General features: G+C 41.4%; 1 long non-coding RNA gene across 1 annotated transcript; it reads left to right on the plus strand.

The window, feature by feature from the left end:
* The first annotated feature begins 1,313 nt into the window (after nt 1-1,313).
* On the plus strand, nt 1,314-10,551 carry LOC108501443. Its single transcript, XR_001876189.1, has 3 exons — nt 1,314-1,376; nt 9,675-9,814; nt 10,486-10,551. It is a non-coding gene; the product is annotated as an uncharacterized LOC108501443 (long non-coding RNA).
* Nucleotides 10,552-14,562: the final 4,011 nt, after the last annotated feature.

The raw sequence follows: 14,562 nt of genomic DNA on the forward strand, positions 1-14,562 counted from the left end.
CTTTTTTGTCGCCCCTCTCTGTTTTTCCAAAACAAGCAGGGCTACACTGGGCTTGGTAATTGGCTCTGATCTCCCGGGGGGGCCTTTTCTGTCAATAAGATACAATTAGGGATGCCTACTAGCCCTGCTTTGCAAAGGGAAACTAGCAATACCTGTGAGAGCATTACATGCCATGTTCATAATAAGACTTGGCATGATTGGCTGCATGGACTGAAGCAAATGCTGCAGATGAAAAATATCCACTGGGTCATTCATGGTGTAGACATTGTCAGTGTAGACATAAGTTACAAGCATGGGTATTTGATGATTCTTGCTTCCCACAGAGTCCTATTGGTACCACAAGTTGATGTCTTATTTCAGAGGGAGAGAACTATAACAGTGGTTTTCAAACACATGTAAAATGTTTCTTGAAAGTGCATCAGATAAAAAAGATAATTGAGCCATCATACAAACACCAGAGACTTCATCTCAAAACTTACAGGCAGGTCCTACAAACGAAGCAGAAGACTTACTTGTGACACGCTGGGAAGACACATCTGTCTCAGGATGCATTTATTGATTTATTTTTGTGCTCAGAGGAGCAGGAGACTCCGTTGTGCCTCTTGGCCATTTTTGGCCATTTCTGTTTTCTTGAAATCAAAGGGTTGGAGTATATGCTTAAAGCTGTGCACCAGGAAAAATAATGCAAGAACAAACTATAAAACTACAAAAATGTAGAATTTTAGTGGGCAATGCTAACAGATAGGACACTCTGAAGAACTTTGCAGCATTCCAGATCTCAAAGGCTGATGAGTCTCCCCAGCAAGAGATTCCATATGCATGGAAGAGCCTCACATAGAGATCAGCTTTCATCATCTTCTGCCACCTCTGAAACCATATAATAGAGGCAATGAATGTTGCATTTGAGATACTTTTAACTTGCTGAACTTTTATTTCATTTGCAATAGACTACCAAAGCTCCCCAAGATTGTAAAAGCACAGCATGGTGTGACCCTTGTTCCAAGGGCAAGGGGAGAAAAGTGCAACCAGTCCTTTTGACAGCCTCAAGGAAATGCCAGGCACAACAGAGTCTGGCTCAGTTAGCTGATTAAAGTGCCAGTCTCTCAAATGTATTCTTATCCTGCAGATTTTCCCCAGAATTTGAAGTATGTCATAGTGGGCAAAAGCCCAGCAGTTCTGCAAGAGAGTGTCTTTCATGGTGAGAGATGGAAGTGCTTGGCTAAAAATCATTACTAAGACTTATGGCCCAACATTATGACCTCATCTACAGTTTCAAATAGAATCTAAAGACCAGGAACGTGACTTCTCTCAAAGAAGGAGGTAAACAGAAGAACAAGATAAGTGCATTCTCTATCAGAGTAAAAGGAATTTGACAGGTATAACCTAGCCCTATGGACAATCCCTGGTGTTGCTCATATTTTGGACAAAATTCAGTTACTTGCCTAAGAAAAATATCTCTGAGAGCTGCTATTGATTTGGGATCTTGGTTAAAAGTTTTTTAACATGCAGGATAGCTCTAAATATGCAGAGCTGCTTCCCTTAGAATATGCCATGAAGATAAGGAAGAGCTAAATGTTTTACTCCCACCCACCAACTCCAGGTTACAGTCATTGCAGTGAACAAAACACGATATCAGGGCACCATACCCTTGCCAGATACTTTATGTGCACAAGATCCCCAGTCCATAGAGGGGTACTTACTGGATCTGAACCTCTTTATTTCTGTATGTCCCTTAGGAACATGCTTATGAGAGCTTACCAGTTCCGTTATCGTTAAAGGCTGATAATGTCGTGATACTCTTCTCTCAGTATTTGTAAATAATGATTCAGATATCTGTGTCTTTCTGGCAGTGGAAAAACAACTATAAATTTGGTTTAACCAGCCAGAAAACTTCAGCTTATGGCTTGTTGCCTTACAGTAACAGCTCAAAGCAGCGAGAAGACACTAAAGAATCTGGCCTTGCATATCAGCTGAATAGGGTGATTTAAGGTCTGAGCATAGCACGAACACCAGTGCTGTTAGAGCCATCTCTGGTATCCTAAGGTTAAAGATATTACTCTTTCAGATTCCATGCGCGCAGGCCTCTTTGAGACCGAGGTCTCCCTTGGTGCTGGGAGAGTTCAAAAGATTTTGTCCAAGTGCTAATGTCAGATGGAGTTCAATACAGAACACTCTAAGGCCTCTGAATTCCCATTAATGATTTGTAAAAATGCAGAGTGCAGTCTGTGCACAGAATTATCTCAGCAAAGCCCACACTATGTTCTCAAAATATAGATTAATTTCTTTTTTCTTTAAGAGGGAAATCACAGTGCATGAAAGCATGAATTGTTTTCAAATCACAGTTTAGTTTAGTTTAATTCAATTCAATCAACCTGGTCCAAAACAGAGTGCTTTGTGTGGGAGCCTAATGTGATGTTTTATTTTATCTGTTACAGTACTACAGACTGCAGTTTACATTTTGAGATCTGCTTTCTACCATCTTTGCACATCCTGACCTCGGATGTACAGCACTTTAGCATCAAATTAGTGCAACTCAGCCTCAGGCTTAGTTAAGATCCAGCTAATTATATTAACCTAGGACAGCTCCGGGTAGGAAGTTGCATTCTCCCTGCCTTCTTCCTTACCATCACCCTCAGTGCTCCCAAATTCACCCTGAGCTAAGGAAGGTCTGTAGGAGGAGCTGTCTGGCCAGCTGTGCAGCAGCTGGTGCTTGCAAACCATGTCCTCAGCACCCAGGCCAGCAGCAATGTACATTCTGCGCCATGGAGGCTGCACAGTACCCCAAAAATGACACCAGGGTTTCAAGAAAGCAAAAGACTTGAGATAAAAGTGACCCACTACCCCTCCTCAAAGAGGTCACATTTCTGACTGCAGCCAATCAGGGTCTACTGCCTGCCATTTTATCTAATTTCCATAGTCAGATAATTTTCTAATAGAAATAAAATTTGAAAGAATTAGCTCCATCTTACACAATTCAGATTATTTCAAGCATCAAAGTTTCAAGTCTTAAGATTAAAGTTTTCGTGGAGATCACATGGTATTTGTGCAAGTAAGGAAAAGTAAATCCTGTTTAATCCACCAGTAATTCCAATGACTTTATTTTGTTTCAAGAAGCTCTGTTGGTAAATTTCACTGATAAAAAATGGCAGGCAAGAATGAAATTGAACGTGCCACAAAATATTTCATATTATTTTTGGTGGGGTATTTTTGTTTGTTTAAAATTAAGGAAACCAAACAACATTTGAAGTGCTATATAAAACAAATCCAGGGCTTTTGTTTTTGTTTAGTCAAAGCTTTTCTTGATATCTTCAGAAGGTTTCCTTTTTGATGCTGAATATTTAAAAATATTCAGCATCTGGCCTATTGTCCCCCTCTGCTCTGCTCTGCTCTTGTGAGAACCCACCTGGAATATTATGTCCAGGTCTGAGGCTCCCAACATAAGAAGGATGTGGACCTTTTGGAACGAGTCCAGGGGAGGCCATTAAGTTGATCAGCTGGCTGGAGCACCTCTCATGTGAAGACAGGCTTAGAGAGTTGAGTCTGTTCAGCCTGGAGAAGAGAAGGCTCCAGCAAGACCTTATAGCACCTTTCAGTACATAAAGGAGGCCTAGAGGAGAGCTGGAGAGGAGATAGGACAAGGAGTAAAAATTACTCACTGTGAGATTAGTGAGGTACTGAAAAAGGTTGCCCAGAGAAGTTGTGGATGTCCCGTCCCTGGAAATGTTCAAGGGCAGGTTGGACAAGGCTTTGAGAAACCTGGTCTAGTGCTAGGTGTCCCTGCCCATGGCATGGGAGTTGCAATGAGATGATCTTTGAGGTTCCTTCGAACCTAAACCATTCCGTGACAATATGATTTAAATTTGAATGTGGCAAGCTTATAATCAATGTTTAAAGTATAATAATTTAATGGTGTAGAGCTGTTTTATTATTATCACAGCTTAAATGTCTAACCAAAATAATAAACAAATTAAAAGTTGCTTCAAAATGAAGGATTGGAATGTCACTCTTTACGTATTTTAAATAGATTATTTTTACCTTATGGAAATGCCTTTTTTCCCCTGTCTTTCCCTCTGTCCCATTAGACGACATTCAAATCTGTATTTGCTAATGAGAAAATGTTGGATCACAAAATTTCTGCTCAGCTTTGTTGATAAGACTTTCATGTGCACAGTTCAGTTTCTGTCATTTGAAAACTAAGATGTTTACCTACCTCTGGTATTCCATTTTATCTTGCTGGGGAAATTAGAGGAGGGTAATGAGTCAGGAAGGCAAGAGATGGAGTAGTGTGAAAAATTGAATGTAACCCTACCAATTTAACCCTATTTGCAGTGTGGGTTAAAATTCTGGTTCAGCACAGAATATTTTAAGATCATGTGTCCCACTAAAAATATGAATTAATTTTTGTACTGAGTCTGTGCTTTTCCTTTCTCATTACTTTCATTTTGATCAAAGGGAAAACATAACTGTAGCACAGATCAGGAATAAAAGCTGTCAGATTAAAGCATGTTCAAACAAAATGTACTGGACATAGTATTAGTAGTGAGCTTACATGTGGCACTATTTCCATATTATACGTCAGAGCCTTTTGGAAATTAAGCCATCTTTTTGATATATGTCCTTTAAGCAGCAGAGCAGGACAATGTTACATTAACCAGCATTTGCAAAAGTGTGGAAAAATGCTGTGGCAGCTGGGGGCATCAGGCAATGGATATTGGTGAATTTTGCTAAAGTTGTAGAAAGGCAGCTACAGTGCACAGAAGCGTCCTGTGTGATCACTTCTGACACCAGTTAACTTTTCCATTATCATCACTTCCAAACATTCATTCAGCTTCTTTCTTCTAACATAGAACTTCCTTTTGTTTCCAATCCACTGCAATTTTATGTGGTGCTGCTCTGAACAAATGTGAAATCAATTCTGTGTTTTTCAGCTTGTACACTGCTTTTTGCTGGCCATCAGCAAAACTAACATCAATGCCACTGTTGTTCAACCTTATTTAAAATATTCACCACTTAGAAATTTTACTAGGCTCTGTAGAAGGGGTGGAGAATATTAGCCTGGAGGTGGTAAACACATTGCAGCATCACCTGAATGCAGTTAAGTAGACTATTGTTATTTCGGAAGTCACTCCAGACCAGACCTTACCAAGAGAATTATTAGAGTGAGCACCAGAAATGTTCCAAGATACCTTATATTGTTTTATAAGACCTAAAATAGATTAAAATCTAGAGTGAAGAAGAGCTGTTTATGGTAGTTACTGTCATTTGCAAACTTTCTACTTGGTACTTGTCCTTGCCTTTTAGGCACTTTCGTGGACATCATCAGCCAATTAGTGACATAGGAGAAGACCCAGCAACAAAAGTTTCTTTCTAGTGACAACCAGAGTGCAGGGCATCTTCCAACTACTTTAAGACAAGTCCCATGTCACCTAGTCAGTCTAACTGAAATTTGATTTATTAAGGAAGGAGAAAGAGGAGATGTCAGCATGAAAATGTTCTGCGGGAAGTAACCAGCCATAGCCATTATGTGTGAGAATATCGGACTACTGAAGTACACCCAGCTTAGTGGAGAGAAGATGCATCTTCCAAAAGAGAAGGAAGTGGTTTTGTGGGTTTTGGTGTTTTTTGGTTTTGTTTTTTTTTTTCCGTTTAAGCCCTGTTTGGCAGGGAGTTTAGGCATTTTCTGTGAGCTTATTAGTAAGTTTTATCCTTCCTGCCATCAGGTCTTTATTTTCGTTTTTTACTTTCAGGATACCTAATTTCATTTTTGTTGGCATGCAAAACTGAGCACTTATTACCATCTCCAGATATTCCCTTTATCTTGCTTTTTGTCTCTAACACCCCCAACCACACACACCTCTTTAATCTATTTTGCTTCTACACTGACACTTGCATCACATGGCATGCAATACTAAGTTTCTCTGCTCAGCTTTGATTTCTATTACTTTTTCTTCTTCTTTCTTCTGTCCAACTCTTAAGGCCCATTCCCGAGAAGACCACAGACTAGGGACATCCAGTCTTCTTTTATTTTTCTTTCTATGTAAGAAGAAAACTTCTTGATGGGCCAGACAACACTTTCCTAACAGTTGTCCAGGTGAGGAAGCTACAGAATTCAGGGAGGCAGGTTTATGCAATTTTCAACTCCCCATTAACGTTATTGTATATTATGCTAAGCACATGCTATTGGCAGACATCATATCTGTCATGTTTGCTATGGAATAGTAGAAAAGAGAAAACAGTCTTCCCTGATTTACAGGATATTGAATATACCTGAAATTTAATCACGAACACATTTGTAATGAGGCTGAAAATGACCTGTCAAATTCTGGCTGATGATTTCGTAATTAAAAACAATGATAAATCTTCTATATGAGAGGTAAGAATATTTTATTAAGATACCAGTGTGGGATTACATAGAATACATAAGGAAAAACAAAAGGAAGAAAGCTGAAAAAAACCACCAAAACCACAGAAAAATCCTCATCTTAATTCTGTTTATAAAAAATATGCATGAATACCAATCTAAAAGTAACAACAAGGCATGAGCAGTACCTTGAAGTGACTACTCAATAAATGACTGAAGAAACATCACCGTTTCTGGGCTAACATTTATTGTTAGAGCTCAGCTTTTGTTTTTCATGCTTTGCTTCAGCAATATGCAAGCTGAGTGGCAGCCCTCTTTTTACAGCGATTGACTTAGTCCTTTTAAAAGAAAAGTTTCCTAGAATTATGCCAAAGACTGAAAAGTGAAGTCCAGATGACTTAATTCAGGGAACAAAAAAGACTGAGTATCTTTTCACAGAATATTCTGAGTTGGAAGGGACCCACAAGGATCATCGAGTCCAACTCTTAAGTGAATGACCCATAAAGGAATCAGACCCACAATCTTGGTGTTATTAGCACCATGGTCAAAACAACTGAGCTAATCTCACAGTTGTCTTGCACTGGTCTTTAACATGCTGTCCATGGAACTGATCACAAATATATATGCTGTGTTTTAACCTCAGGAGGCAACGAAGCCCCACAGCCCCACTCATCCTCTGAGTGGGATGGGGAGAAGAATTGGAAGAGTAAGAGTGTGAAAACTCGTGGGTTGACATAAAGACAGTTTAATAGCTAAAGCAAAAGCTGCAAGCAAAGCAAAATTTGCTTTTTGGGATTTGTTCACTGCTTCCCATCAGCAGGCAGGTGCTAAGCCATCCCCAGGAAAGCAGGGCTCCATCACATGTAGCAGTGACTTGGGAAATCAAAGCATAGAATCATAGAATCATAGAAGATCCCAAGTTGGAAGGGACCCATAAGGATCATCAAAGTCCACCTTCTGGCCCTACTATCACTCAAAACATTCCCCTTTTCTTCTTTTTCCACCAGCTTTTATTGCTGAGCACAATGCCATATGTTATCAAATTTCCTTTTTCTTCAGTTGCTGTCCCAGCTGTTTACCCTCCCTCCTTCTTGTGCACCCCCGGAGTCCTCACTGGCAGGGCTGTCTGAGAAGTAGAAATGGCCTTGATGCTGTGTAAGCACTGTTCAGCAGTAGCTAAAGCATTGGTGTGTTATCAATACCATTTTCATCACAAATCCCAAAACCAGAACCACACAAGCTACTAGGAAATTAACTCTATCCAGGCAAAACCAGTGCAATTAATTAGCTCTTATCTTTGCACCCAATGCATCACAATTCTACTTGTTTGTCTTTCCCACAGATGTCTGCTCAAAGCACACATATTTTCCCAAAGGAAAAATGCCTGGTTTTGACTGTGCTTCCCGTACAAATCTAATCTGGGTCCCACTGGGGCTGTTCTGTTCTGTTCACAAGCAAAATCACAATATACAGATAAGATTTGTCATACACAGCCGATTCAAATTTACAACTACCATATAACTCCCACAAGCATGGGCTGCACATGTCAAAACAAGGCTCCAAGCCCTGTTTCCTCAGCCATACTCCTAAACTATTTATACAGGGTAGGGATTGCTACCTTCCAGTCTGAGCAGTCTTCTAGACTATAGCATAGCCTGCAGGACCCAGGAACTCTTTTAGAGCATCCAGCCCCAGGTGCCTCTGAATACCACACAGAAGCAAGACTGGGGACATGCACACATCCTTACCTCTGTGCCCTGGTTTCTGTAGAAGTGAAAAACACACATATTGTCCAAATGAAAGCTATGGCACATATCAGACAGCTCTCCAAATGAAGTAATGGGGAGACTGGGATTCCAGGACATATCACAATCCCCATCTCCTGCAGAGCCTTCTCATTTTCTCTTCTGCTTTGAGGGTAGTGACTGCATAGAGCATAGCCAGGAGGTTGAGGAAAGCATTCACTCTTCTCTTTCTTGGCAGTCCTGGACCTGCATCTAGAGCACTGAGTCCAGTTCTGGATTCCCTCTTGCAGGAGAGAGAGTAAAATCTAGAGAAAGTTTAGCAGAGTGTTATGAAGACAGCTAGATGGCTGCAGAACATACCATGTAAGAAAAGATGTATGTATCTGTATTTCTTCATGCTAGAGAAGGAATGGTGGAAAGGGATTTAATTTCTGTCTGCTACAGCTGAAAGTGGATTTATAGGGAAGATGGAGCCCATCTCTGAGGTGCACAGAGAAACCAAAAAAATAATGATCAAAAGTCTCAGCAGAAATAAATCTGACTGGATATAAGGAAAACAATCTTTACTGTGAGAGTAGTTAAGCACTGGAATAGGGGACCAAAGAGGCTAAGGATTTTCCATGATCAAACTGGAGAACTATGGACTGGGTAAATGGTTGGTGAGAGGGTGGAAAACTGGCTGGGCTCCACCACTGGCAATCCACAATAACAAGGCCAGCTGACAGACTCTTACTAGTGGCATCCCTCAGGAACTAATACTGGGAGAATATAATTTATTATGATTGTTAGCAACAAGCGTGATGAGATAGAGCTCACTCCTGGCAAGGCTGCAGATGATACCAAACCAGGGGGAGCAGCTGTCATGCCAGAGGGTATGAATGCTATTCTGAGGGACCTGGACAGGCTGTAAAAATGGACTGACAGAACCATGAAGTTCTGGAGAGGCAAATGCCAAGTCCCCCATCAGGGGCGGAATGACGCCATGCAACAGTGCAGACCAGGGACTGACTGGCTGGAAAGCAGCTTTGCACAAAAAGACTGGGAGGTCCTGGTCAACAAGAATGGAACATGACTCAGCCCTGTGTCTTTGTAGTAAAAGCAGCCAACCAGGTACAGGGATGTTTTAGTAAAAGGGTGGTCAGCAGGTTGAGGGAAGGGATTATTCAATTCTGTCTGGCACTTCTGAGACTGCATGTGAAGTGTTGTATTCCCAACTGCAAGAGCCATTGACATACGGGAAAAATTCAAAATTTCCCCAGTCAAGTGGTGGGTTTTCCTAGCTTCTGCTTGTTAAACCTTTCAGAAGTACCACAGACACTCAGGAGTGTCAGCTCCCCTGAGTTTCAGTTGGATGTAACCTGTTAAGATGCTTAGGGGTTTCTGAAGATGTTGCATTTTGGAAGGAAACTAAATAGCTCTGCAAGAAAAGGCAAAACAGGTTGCAAAGCTGGGAAAGGAAAACCAAATGAAATTATGTTGAATCAACTCCTTGCTCACATGTTGTTTTTCTTTTAGTAGTGCTGAAAAAGATTTTGTACCCTCTTCAGCTAGACCATTTGTGTCCTTAGCTCATTCAGAGTAAGAAGATTCTCTTGCTGAGCAGGAATAATTCTCCTTTTGTCTTGGCCCCTGCACTGGTAATTGGAGAGAGCGAGACAAGCAAAGAAGAAAAAAAATTGGTTTCTTCATCAGAGAAGAACATTTGAAGGTGAGACAGGGAGGGGTGATGGGCTCAAAAGATCTGTAAAATTGCTTCAAATGTTTCCTGGTGTAGTAGGCACTTTATAAAAGCCCAAAAGGCTGCACTAAATGGTGAACTGAGCTGGTTTTTTCTCTTCCTTATATTGGTTTCTCTTACCTGCAGTAACTGTTTACCCACATTAGACATGCAGTTTTGAAAAGAAAGTACAACATATAATTTTTAAAGCCATGTGTTGCTTCCAAATCATTTATCCAAAGAGACTTCATAAATATCCAGAGATGTCACTCCTCTGCTATGCAACAATAACAGATATGTTCAAAGCACCTGATGCAATTAAGGTGCTCAGGAGAGGCAAAGATATAGAGGTGCAATAAAACTCAAAAGCTGTCAAGGCTTAATAAAGTATATAATGTAATAATAATATATTAAATAGGGTGGAGGGAGTCCAAAGCAATGATGGTTAAAAAAAAAAAAAGCTGTAAATAAGTATTTAATCATATCAGACATACAAAGGAGACTGCTGCGTGGCTCACTGATGCTGTCTAATCTTCATTTTTGGAAGTCCTGTATGACTTTGTAGTTTTTCTTCCATAAGCGACTCAAGCACACAATCAGGAAAAAAAGCCTCCATGCATTCTTATCTAACATCATTTTTGGTGTTATTATCCCCTCTATAGGTTCCCTCCTCAGAAGGCCAGTGTAAAGCTGTTGTGTCACTTCAATACCTCTTAGCCCTGCAAGGTAGGTATTGCTGCTCTCTGATCGGAGTCCTGCTTGGAAGTGGTTGAAAGTCAGGATTGTTGCTCTGCAGCAGGGAGGCAGAACATTGCTGTGTTTGGAAAAGAAAAGCCGAATTTACAGTTTTTCTAGGGGAGACAAATCCCCACACCCAGTTGAAAAAAAAGAAAGTTTGCAAATACAAAGACCACTTGTAGCAGGGAGTGCAGATGTAACATTGGAACATCCTGGAGCTGCAAACTGGAGCTTAGCTGGAACAGAGGCTCGAATCACTACTTTCCATTTTAGTGCAATTCCCACAGCTGACTCTTGAAGACAAATTGTCTGGCTTCTGCACTTTTATGAGCCAGGCAGGGTGACAGGTCAAAGAGCTAAACAAGAGGTATTAGGAACAGGCACACACAAGTGAGAGGCTACACAGAAATACCCAGCCAGATACATAATCCGAATATGCAAAAGACCCAGATGGAAAACCTTGCTCAGTGATAATTGCAGCCAAGAGCAATTGGGAGAGAAGCTTTGTTTGCCTTAAATGTTTTTGCACCCACCCCTTCAAGTGACTCAATGGTAGCCACCATAACTGCCCAAGAATTCCAGTTTGATAAGGTAGTAGGACTGGACAGAAGGATGAAATAAGGGCAGAGGGACAGGGAAGGGGCAGAGAAGGCTTTTATTTTGTGTCAAAGACTCTTTTCATGGGTGCTGTAGACCACTGTCTCCATGAATAGATACCTTTCAAAAAGCTGACTAACAAATAGCCCCAAGGAGGATATGTTAACAACCCAGTCTCTCTGAACAGGGAAAGGCTGAGTTAACTTCAGTGAACATCAATTACCTAGCACAAATAAAGGTGGTGTAATTACAGAGGGGAAGGTGGGGGAATCTGAGGACAGATCCAGGTACCACTTCTTCCAGGGACTAGAGTCGTAGCTGAATATCTACCATTTGAACTGGTGGCAACTCAGGAGATTATAAAAAGCTGGTTTCCTACAATGTGGTCAGGATGCTGCTGTGTTTTCCTTACTGCTATATCTCCCTCTGACATTCCTTTGTGGTACGTGTGGACTCCATGTCAGCAAACAGTGAAACTCAGCTTTTAAAGGGAGCAAAGAAAAAATTTGGCTTGTCCCAGCTTTTGGACAGGATTTTTTACCCCAGGGAGCCCAGGCTGCATTCCCAGGTTTGCCGGCAGCTCCAGCAGGATGGTGATTTTCAGAGAGTATTCACAGGCAGGTGAAGCCCACAACCACTTGACCTCTACCAGGTGTCCTGCTGATGGGATCTGTGGGATTGAGGGGAAGGGAAGACCACCCTGCCATGGGATGGATGTTGTACCATGTAAGCAGGGGCACATACCCCACTGAGATGTGTTGTGAGGAATAGATGTGATCCTCCAGCTTCCCCAAGGAAGACTGCTTCCATGTTTACACTGCCATTACAAAGAGGAGGAATGAAGTCCTGACACCATTAGCATCAGAAAGAAAAACAGACCCCACAGAAAGAAAAGTGAGAAGCCTGCACTCTTTCATCCTACTCTCCACCTGCTCCCACACAAACCTCAACATTTCCTTTTTATTCAGCCCCACTGTCATTGCCCCTTTTTTTGGGATGGGTGTTGCATTGTGGCAGCCTGGGGTGCAAGGCTGTAATCCCCCAAATTAATTAACATGTTGGAGATGCAGAAACATCCCACATGTCTGACTCCTCCTGTTTCCCACTGCCTTTCTCTAGATTGTCATAGCTTGACGTTATTGAAACGGTGTTCTGGAAATAGAGGACGGGATACATTTAATTATACACTATATTTGTAGTCTGCCAGACTGACAGCTTGTTTTAAATAACCAAACACTTGGTGATAATCAAACAGAATTTTTGGGTTGAGCTGACAAAGCGCCAGCCAGGAGGAGCACAGCAATGCAAAGGATGCTGGGACTTCTGCAGACATGGCAAACCCACCCAGCCATCAGCCTGGCCCTGGGGCAAGGACGCCAGTGCTGTGCTGTCCAGCAAGCTCAAGTCAATGTGTACCTTAAAGTTGGGCTCTCCAGCATTTGTCTACCAAAGTGCTGTAAAGAAGCTGTAGTTTTCGGAAACTTTATCTTGACATATAGGTGAGAGACAATATCTCCATTTCTTTTTCATTTTCACGGCCTCCTGTGGGAGGCCTCCATATTCCCCTACCCCCCATTCAACATTCAAGTATTCTCACTGGTATTTCTTACCTCGTAAAGACTGAGCAAGGACTATCATCTGAACCATCCACAATGATTGAAAGATTCTTAAAGATTATGATAGAGAAGCAAAAGCTCTCTCCATGGTGATATTTCACCTTTATATGATTGCCAATCTCAGATAAATACCACACTAGGTTTTCTTTCCCAGCCAGCTCAGAATTTACCCACCTCTCTACACTGCAATGCTTATAAAAGCAATCTTGCCTTTCACTTAAACCCTACATTGTGTCCAGAACACAAACTGAAACATTTCTGTACCTCCTAAGAACTTTCAGCACATTCCTGGTGCTTTTTTCAGCCCTCATCAGACTTTTTCTCTCTGGTGGACAAACATTGGCTTTAAAACCCTAGACTTTTCCACAGATGCCCTTTATCTCCACTGATAGTCAAAGCTCCACATACAAACATCTTCAGGCTCTCACGAAACACAGTCTTTGGGAACAGCTTTAATTCTGTGTACACACCTTCATAGGACATTCCTAGAGACCTCTCTTTTATGACCTGGAGCAAAGATGTTCTGTGATACATCCCACACTGCCAGTGTGGTGATACAATGTAAATTATGTTTCCTGTGACTGCAGAGACTGTGAGAACTGCCGAACCATTACTGGATAAGGAAATTACTGACACAGTGAAGACTCTTTTGGAAGCATTATAATCAGTTTCTCCCTATTCCTCTCGCCATGTACACGAAAAACTGGTTATTTAATTCCTAAGAAGGTAAAAAAAGGAAGGGTGTGCTGTGTGATAGCTGAACAAGAACAATAATCAGAACAATGAAAGACAGAGAAGGAGAGGGAGCTTTGTCAATATTGCAAAACTATATGCTCTGTTTTATATAAAAAGTAAATACTATATGATACGATCCTTTATGAGAATGAGGAGACTTTTAAAATCCTCTCTGGACCTCCTTTCTCCCTAGAGGATCATTTCCTTGTTCATTGCAGATGGGCTAGCTTTTCTGTGCCGTTGAATTTCATTTTTTCCTCCTGTCAGAGGACAAGACTCCTGGATGACTTTGTCTAAACTCCTAATGAGCAGCCAGGTGACCGGTCACTGAGTCCTTTTAGGAAGCCAGAGGACGACAGTTCCATCTCTTCCCATCCTTATTCCCTGTGTTATTCATATGGGGTCAAATTGCCCCTCAGCTGGTTACTCACAAGCCCTATTGCAGTTACAAAGGTCTTTAAAATCTGTGGAGGGGGTTCCATACCCCAGAACCAGGCAGTGATGCTGGCATGGACAGGCTGGGTAGTTTTCAAAGCATGGTTGGTGTGAGGCTGCCCCTGACAAAGCCTCTGTGATCACGTGCTGTACAGTGCACCCACTGCCCCTGCCAAGTGGCCATGGCAGCTTCTCTCTGTTGCCTTTCTTCTAGTCACAGGATGCTCAATGCTCAACCCTTTTGCACAAAAGTTGGATCAAACTCTCAAATGGATGAGTCATTCTGGAGTAATCTTTTTTTCCAGTTTTCCAGCAGTTCAGACTTGTAGTTGTGATAAGGATCTAACTATAGCATGAAAAAAGTACAAATATAGTAACAGTCCAAAAAGGTGTTCCAATGACAGCCCCACTTTCAGGAGAGAGGAAATAAGCTAACACTTAGGTACATGTCTCACACTTACCTTGTAATTTGCCAGCATAGGAGGCCTATTTGTAGTACAGCTGTGACAATATTTAAATATAGTAATTTTGAATCTGAATTATAGATGATGTTTTGTACTTTAACAGATCTCAGTGGCTAAATATTTATCTTTTCCTCTTTCAGGTGTCTCCTTTTGT

The sequence above is a fragment of the Lepidothrix coronata genome, unplaced genomic scaffold (genome assembly GCF_001604755.1).
Source record: "Lepidothrix coronata isolate B3197 unplaced genomic scaffold, Lepidothrix_coronata-1.0 Scaffold102, whole genome shotgun sequence".
Taxonomy (NCBI): domain Eukaryota; kingdom Metazoa; phylum Chordata; class Aves; order Passeriformes; family Pipridae; genus Lepidothrix; species Lepidothrix coronata.